This window comes from Antennarius striatus, chromosome 3, assembly GCF_040054535.1.
Source record: "Antennarius striatus isolate MH-2024 chromosome 3, ASM4005453v1, whole genome shotgun sequence".
NCBI lineage: Eukaryota > Metazoa > Chordata > Actinopteri > Lophiiformes > Antennariidae > Antennarius > Antennarius striatus.
Window position 1 is genome coordinate 17,263,292 of NC_090778.1, and position 8,876 is coordinate 17,272,167.

An 8,876-nucleotide genomic window follows, 5' to 3' on the forward strand; every position below is an offset into this window, starting at 1 on the left:
CACACACACACACACATACACACACACACACACACACACACACACACACACACACACACACACACACACACACACACACACACACACACGGGCACCCTGGCAGTGCTCAAAGACAATGTAAGTTAACTTCGTGAATGAAATACAACATGCCTGTTACTGAAAGAAAATGAAAGAAAATCGTCTGCAGCTTATTTTCTGTGCGATCCTCATAGTTACCGGCAGAGGGAGACACTTCCCTTTATATTAGATGAGCACTGGTTGTTAAACTTTCTAAACTAATGTAGCCGCAAGAGGACACAAGCCAGTGTCTTATTGTGCCGGTCCCGAGCCCGGATAAATACAGAGGGTTGCATCAGGAAGGGCATCCGACGTAAAACTTTTGCCAAATCAAACACACGAATCAAACCTATGACTTCCATCCTGGATCGGTCGAAGCCCGGGTTAACAACGACCGCCATCGGTGCTGTTCACCTACAGGGTGGCGATGGAAATTGGACTACTGTTGGTCGAAGAAGGAGAGGGGGAAAGTGTGCCCGTAGGAAGAAAGAGAAGAGGAACCCCAAGAGTATAGGACTGAGAGTAGGAATGTTGAATGTTGGGACTATGACAGGAAAAGGTAGAGAGTTGATTGACATGATGCAGAGGAGGAAGGTAGACATACTGTGTGTCCAGGAGACTAGGTGGAAAGGTAGTAAGGTTGGAAGTTTAGGAGCAGGGTTCAAGTTGTTCTATCAAGAGAAATGGAGTAGGGTTTATCTTGAAGGAGGAGTTTGTTAGGAATGTCCTGGAGGTAAAAAAAAGTGTCAGATAGAGTGATGAGTCGGAAGCTAGAAATTGAAGGTGTGATGTTCAGTGTTAGTGGGTATGCTCCACAGGTAGGATGTGAGCTGGAGGAGAAGGAGAAATTCTGGTTGGACTTTGATGAAGTGATGCAGAGCATACCTAGAAGTGAGACAGTTGTCATTGGTGCAGACTTCAGTGGACATGTTGATGAGGTGATGGGCAGGTTTGGTATCCAGGAGAGGAATGCAGAAGGACAGATGGTGGTTGACTTTGCAAAAAGCATGGAAATGGCTATAGTGAATACTTTCTTCCAGAAGAGGCAGGAACATAGGGTGACCTATGAGAGTGGTGGTAGGAGCACACAGGTAGACTACATCTTGTGTAGATGGAGTAACCTGAGGGAGATCAGTGATTGTAAAGTAGTCGTAGGTGAGAGTGTAGCCAAACAGCATAGGATGGTGGTGTGTAGGATGACTCTGGTGGTGAGGAAGATGAAGAGGACAAAAACAGAGCAGAGGACGAAATGGCAGAAGCTGAAAAAGGAAGAGTGTTGCATGACTTTTAGGAGGGAGTTAAGACAGGCTCTGGGTGGTCAGGAGGTGCTTCCAGATGACTGGACAACTACAGCTAATGTGATCATGGAGACAGGTAGGAGAGTACTTGGTGTGTCATATGGAAGGAAAGTAGATAATGAGACTTGGTGGTGGAATGAGGAGGTACAGGAGTGTATACAGAGAAAGAGGTTAGCTAAGAAGAAGTGGGACACTGAGAGGACTGAGGAGAGTAGACACGAGTACAGGGAGATGCAGCGTAAGGTGAAGGTAGAGGTAGCAAAGGCCAAACAAGGGACTTATGATGACTTGTATGCTAGGTTGGACAGTAAGGAGGGAGAGACTGATCTATACAGGTTGGCAAGACAGAGAGACAGAGATGGGAAGGGAAGGACATGCAGCAGGTTAGGGTGATTAAGGATAGGAATGGAAGTCTATTGACAGGTGCCAGTAGTGTGATGGGAAGATGGAAAGAGTACTTTGAAGAGTTGATGAACGAGGAAAATGAGAGAGAACAAAGACTAGAAGAGGTGACTGTTGTGGAGGAGGAAGTAGCAAAGATTGGTCAGGAATAAGTGAGGAGGGTCTTGAAGAGGATGAAGAGTGGAAAGGCAGTCGGTCCTGATGATATACCTGTAGAGGTTTGGAAGTGTCTAGGAGAGGTGGCAGTAGAGTTTCTGACTGGGTTGTTCAACAGGATCTTAGATAGTGAGAAGATGCCTGAGGAATGGAGGAGAAGTGTGCTGGTGCCCATTTTTAAGAACAAGGGAGATGTGCAGAGTTGTGACAACTACAGAGGAATAAAGCTGATGAGCCATACAATGAAGTTATGGGAGAGAGTAGTAGAAGCTAGACTAAGGGCAGAAGTGAGCATTTATGGTTTCATGCCAAAAAAAGAGTACTACAGATACAGTATTTGCTTTGAGGATGTTGATAGAGAAGTACTGAGAAGGCCAGAGGAAGCTGCATTGTGTTTTTGTAGATCTTGAGAAAGCTTATGACAGGGTGCCCAGAGAGGAACTGTGGTATTGTATGAGGAAGTCTGGAGTGGCAGAGAAATTAGAACGGTGCAGGACATGTATGAGGACTGTAAGACAGTGGTGAGGTGTGCTGTAGGTGTGACAGAGAAGTTCAAGGTGGAGGTGGGACTGCATCAGAGATCAGCTCTGAGCCCCTTCTTGTTCGCTATGGTGATGGACAGACTGACAGATGAGGTTAGACAGGAATCTCCATGGACTATGATGTTTGCAGATGACATTGTGATCTGCAGTGAGCAGGGAACAGGTGGAGGAGAAGCTAGAGAAGTGGAGGTTTGTCCTGGAAAGGAGAGGAATGAAGGTTAGCCGCAGTAAGACAGAGTACATGTGTGCGAATGAGAGGGACGCAAGTGGAAGAGTGAGGTCACAGGGAGAAGAGATCAAGAAGGTGGAGATTTTAAGTACTTCGGGTCAACAGTCCAGAGCAATGGAGTGTGGAAAAGAGGTGAAGAAGTGTGTACAGGCAGGATGAAACGGGTGGAGGAAAGTGTCAGGTGTGATGTGTGATAGAAGAGTTTCAGCTACAATGAGAGGAAAGGTGTACAAAACTGTGGTGAGACCAGCGATGTTGTTTGGTCTAGAGACAGTGTCACTGAGGAAAAGACAGGAGACAGAGCTGGAGGTAGCAGAGATGAAGATGCTGAGGTTCTCTCTGGGAGTGACCAGGATGGATAGGATCAGGAATGAGTACATCTGAGGGACAGCACATGTTAGAGGTTTTGGAGATAAAGTCAGAGAGGCCACACTGAGATGGTTTGGACATGTCCAGAGGAGAGATAGTGAATATATTGGTAGAAGGATGCTGAGTTTTGAACTTCCAGGCAGGAGGCCTAGAGGAAGACCAAAGAGGAGGTTTATGGATGCAGTGAAAGAGGACATGAAGGTAGTTGGTGTGAGAGAAGAGGATGCAGAAGACAGGGTTAGATAGAGGCAATTGATTCGCTGTGGCGACCCCTGAAGGGCAAAGCCAAAAGGAAAAGAAGAAGAAGAAGAAGACTGGTTGTTAAACTTTCATTATTCTAGTAATAAATCCCCTCCAAATATTAAACTCACAACACAAAGCAAAGTTTGATAAAAACTTTACATTCAAACAGATGCTGCTTTTTCGCGATGAAACATAATATTCAAAAGTCTTTTCAGCACGCTTACTGTCTAAATACATTTACCAATGTTTTATTTAAACACTAGAGACACAGGAAAAGTGTGGAAATTGAGAGACTACTGTTGACCTCAATATATGGATTCTGTCTATATTGTTTTCCTGAATGGCGCAGTGGGTAGTGCCTCACAACACGGCGGTTCCGGATTTGAGTTCCGCTCTGTGCAAAGTTTGCTCTCCCCGTGTCTGTGTGGGTTCTCTCCGGGTTCTCCGGCTTCCTCCCACCTCCAAAAGCATGCGCTTCAGGTTGATTGGCTGGTCCCAAATTGCCCGTAGGAGTGAGTGTGTGTGTGCATTGTTGTCTGTCCTTGTGTGTGGCTCTGCGGTGCACTGGCGTTGGGCCTGGAGTGTCCCCCGCCTCACGCCCTATGCCAGCTGAGAGGGGCTGCAGCTCCCCATGACCTGCTACGGCAGATGAAGCGACAGAAAGTGAATGAATGAATATTTTCCTGAACTTATCAGTACTTTTTTTTCTACACTATCAGCAGTGTTTCCTTTGGCTTAACAGTAGAGGTTCTGTTCAGCCACATGAATCGCTGGTCGCTCTTCCTTTTCCGTCCTCATTTTCCTCCTTTTGTTCACCTCGCAATTCTCGTTTCTCTGCCTGTGTTGTTTAGATACTTTCAAATTGAAACTTTGTGTACATAAAATGTATGGCAATCTCATAAAACAAACAGTAAATAAAACTGCAGAGAAAACTGTCAATTATTTCTTAATTGTAAGAACATTCATTTCAAAAGTGTGTCGATTATTTAAACCATTTGTCATGTGTATAGTATTTGGAATGGTTTGTGGATGGGGTTTATTTGAATTTTTGATAACGTGCTTTCCATAGTTATAAGCTATAAACCAGCAGAATGAAAATTGTCCAACGTCACAGTTTTAAAGAGCTTATCTAAGTGAAGGACATATATTTTCACCACCACTGACTAATGAAGTAATATTAAGAACTTTTGTTTGAAATAGAGAGTTGTTGATGCACACTGAATAACTCTCAAACATTTTTCCTTACCAACAAACATTGCATGCTTGTTGGCAAGGAAATGTTTGGATGATGTGTATCACTGATACAAGAACGTATCAAAATGTTTGCCCTGAAATCACATTTTCAACTTCCTCCAGATTCATCAAGTCTGAAGGAAACATTTTAGACTACAGAGGAGCAGATAGGCTGACATGACAACACGTCCATAGGGGCCTGATACTGAACTTCAGATGTAGCACTTATCTGCAGGTTCTTTGAACACAGATTCAAAGGGATAGAATTCCAGAGCTCATGTCAACACTGAACCTGCTAACATACTGGATTATTACAACAAACTAACACCACTGATGTCACAGAATGTCTGACCTCTCATGTTGAGATCATCTATAGTTTAAAGCAGGGGTGTCAATCTCATTTTCACCGAGGGCCACATCAGCATAATGACTGTCCTCAAAGGGCCAGATGTAACTAATAAATGTAACTAAATGTAACTCAGTTTATTGTAAAATAAATGTAACTACTCCTTAATGTTAAATAATTTTTACTTCATAAAGTTATAAACTTTACAGTTGCAGAGAAAATAAGTATGCTTGTTGCTCTGTTATAAATAAATTATTTTGTCAGGTTATGAAACCTACAGAACTCCATCAATCAAGGATCAATCTATCCAAGCAATTAAAAAAAATAATATCAAACACAAGTTAGGACATTAACTTTGTTCAAAACTTGTTTGTCAATGTTCAAATAGGCTTAATTACTGCATCGTGGGAAATGTAGTTTTTAGTCAAAGCACACTTTTGGGGTATTTATTTTTAGACACTCTGACCTTTTATGCTCTCACGGGCCACATTTGGCCGATGGGCCTTGAGTTTGACACGTGGTTGGAAAGGTTGAGATTTATTTTGATTCTGTGTACTTTGCATGTGTTGAAAATAGTGTTTTATTGTACTTAATCACTTATTTTTGTATAAGCTGGTTACAACTCATTAATGTAATTGTGCAGCCTCTCACCTAACCAGCATCGCTGATGCAATTGGACAATAGGACAATCATAATAAAACCCCTAGAAATAAAACACAAGTATATGGAGACGTGCACACTGCATTTTCAACACAATCAAAAATTATCTATGCTGTTGCTGCCCAGAAAGGACACATTGAACACATTTTATATGTTATTTGGTGGTGTGATAAGTTGCAATAGTTTTAATGGTTGATTATTTTTATTTCAAGACAATTTTAATCATCAATACACGTAATTTCAGACTCCCTGAGGTCAAGATTAAAGCTTAGGTCTGTTAAAAAAGTTAGAGATTGGTTTGTATAAACTCCCTGAGGGAACAATTCAGTCTATGACATCCTTGACTTGTGTGAGAGAGAAACAAGCAAGCCTGATTCATTATGAGCTCTGAGGAACGAACTGAACTGCTGACTCGGATTTTTCCTGCGATATAAACATCAAGTGGCACGTCCAGTGGGAGTCTGAAATGTCCCCAACAATTGATGCTGACTTCAGATTCTTTCTTTTAGATTGTAAACTTAATTGGTTTCCCAAAGCTACAAATGTTTATTTTCCACCCTATCCAGAAGGAACTACGTGATAACTGAGCTGCAGTTGTGTGACACAGAAGACACCCTGCAAAGACTGTCAAAACAAGCTTAGTGGAGGGTCTGACAGGATGCTCAAAAAGAAATGAAGAGGAAATATATCACAGCGGAATACATGAGGAAAACGGATCCGTGATTGTGCTCAGAATATGTTATGACAAGGGAATCCAATCACAATGGAACCTAAACATAGATATATCTGAGATGAGTGACAGTTTGTCTCACACAATGAGTCACTGACTCTGACAGAGTTGATGGTACTGCTGCTGTGGCCAACAGGTTGAGGTTGCGGAACCCTCACTGAAAAGGTATAAGAGATACAGTGGCATCTGTATCAGAAAATTGGTGTGACAGAGGTTTGATGCGTCACCACATCCTAGCAGGAGGTAAAGTCAGTCTGAGTAATTGGACATTCTTCTATAGGTGAGGAGGGCCTTTAAAGATGTATTTGATCATCAGATTACTGGAAAAAATAAAACGGATTTATAAATGTATTTAAAGCCTATCACAAATAAAAAAACAAGCATTGGTCTGGTGTCTTTATATCAGAGGGTTAAAGCAGTAAATTAAGCCCCAATCTGGCATTCAATTTAACCAGAGTATTTGAATTTAAGTTTATAATATCACTATCAAATTTTTGGTTCCTTCATTTGCTCCTCCAACATCATGGGAGCTGCCAATACAGACTGATACTGAATCAGCCCTCAACAAACTAAACCGTCATATCACCAGTTTACCTTTTCCTGGTCACAACTCAGCCCCTGCAGAGTTCATGACTCAACCAGCCAAGATGAAAATGTGAACTCAATCCCTGTCAGAGTCATGCAATGGCTCTAAATCTTCAGTCTGAACTTCCTCTTAGATTTTATTATCTAATTAACTGAGATACGCCTCCAAAAGCAAGATGTCTGCAGTCCCAATGTCTGCTGTCACTTGTAAAACAATTCAGAAACTGATCTTATCTTTTAATCATGCTTTTAGCTATCCTTATGTTGATTCTCTTAAAAATGTATTGAATTATTCAAATTAAGAAATGCCACAACTTAAATCCAAAGTTGCTGCAAGAGCACTTTTTACATATTCAGTACTGCTGATCTACTAGTTGAACCACTTGTCACCTTCTGAGCCGATGGGACATGAGGAAACAGTTCACCGTTTACTTCACGTGTTTCACTGGAGAGTTCATGAATATAACCAATATTAAAAACAAACAAACACAAACAACAAAAACAGGAGCAAAAAGAAATAATTAATTTGTCAACCTGATGTTTTATACATAACTGTAGGTTTCTGAGCTGCAAATGAGGAAATTGATCCTAATATTAAAAGTGATTTACCTGTGTTTTACTAGGAAGAGAGTGAAAGAGTGCACTCTTGTGCAGATACTACATCACATGTTGTCCGGTATGATAGCTTGAGCCGGAAAAACAGAATGTCACAACATGAAGGGGTGCAGATGTGGAGTAATATCTGTTTATCTGGGGATTAAATGATGTTCTCTCTCTCCATTCACAAAGCATGCCTTTTTATACACCTGCAGCATGCAGTCATACCTTTCTTCCTGTTTCATGTCCAGCTCTTCCACAAGCTGGAACAGGCTTTACAAGGTAAAAGGAATGAGTCATGTTCCATGAGCTTGAATACTTCATCCCAGTAATTATTTACTTGCGACGAAATAACAAGTAATAAATCAACCCAAAAATGTCTTGTCAGCTAAAAGGGCTGTCGTGCCAACTTCTGCTGACAAGGAACAATGACTCTTATCTAAAACACACTGACAAAATTCCCTGAGTAAAAATGAGATGCTAATGTATTTTTACACTAATAATTTCACTTGACTTGTATAGTTAATATTAACTTTATTTGTCCTTACTTGTTTTGTTTTTTTTAAACTATTACTTTAAAAAGTTCTCTATCTGACAATGTAGTGATGAGCACTGGGTTTTACATAAAATAAAAAGAATGGATGAAATACACTTTATGGTCCCCCTGGGGGGAAATTATCTTTACACTCTTGCGTATGTGTGTATACAGGCCCCTGAAACAAACACACACACCAGGGGTCTAGGCATGACATTTTTTCGTACACAGTGGGAGGCAAAGGGATGGGAAGCGACTTTGTGGTGCACCCCAAATGAGCAGCTTGTGTGTGTGTGTGTGTGGGGTGCTTTGCTCAAGGGCACATCGGTAGTGCTGAGACTTGCGATAAAACTATTTTGGTGAATTCAATCATAAAAAGGTGAGACATCATAGATAAACAACTCACCACAAAGTTTGAGGGTGGCCATTTCAAGACCTGTATGGACCAGAAAACATAGAGTGTGAACTGGTAGCTGGAGATATGCCACTTCAGCTCCTGAGCACTGCCAGGATGCCCTTGTGTGTGTGTGTGTGTGTGTGTGTGGCCTGTATATGTGAGGAATATACTGTATATAAAAGAGTGAGAATGACGGTTGGAAACAAGAGGTTTATTTCTGCAGAACAAATGTGAGGTTTTAACAGTCAATATCTTCAGAAATGTGGTAAAGGCTGGTCATTTGTGATCGTTGGGGAGCATGCAGAATGTGGAAACCACAAGTGGTTCTACTGCTGGCAGTCACCACACGACTCAGACCGAGTTTGGTCTGAGTTATGAGGTGTTGAAATCTGAAAACAAATCAGGATATAAGCAGCATTAAAGCCATCATCATTGCATCAGAGTGCCATCCATCAGAGTACCTCAGTGAGAGGCAGTAATATGATTTCCAGGCAGAG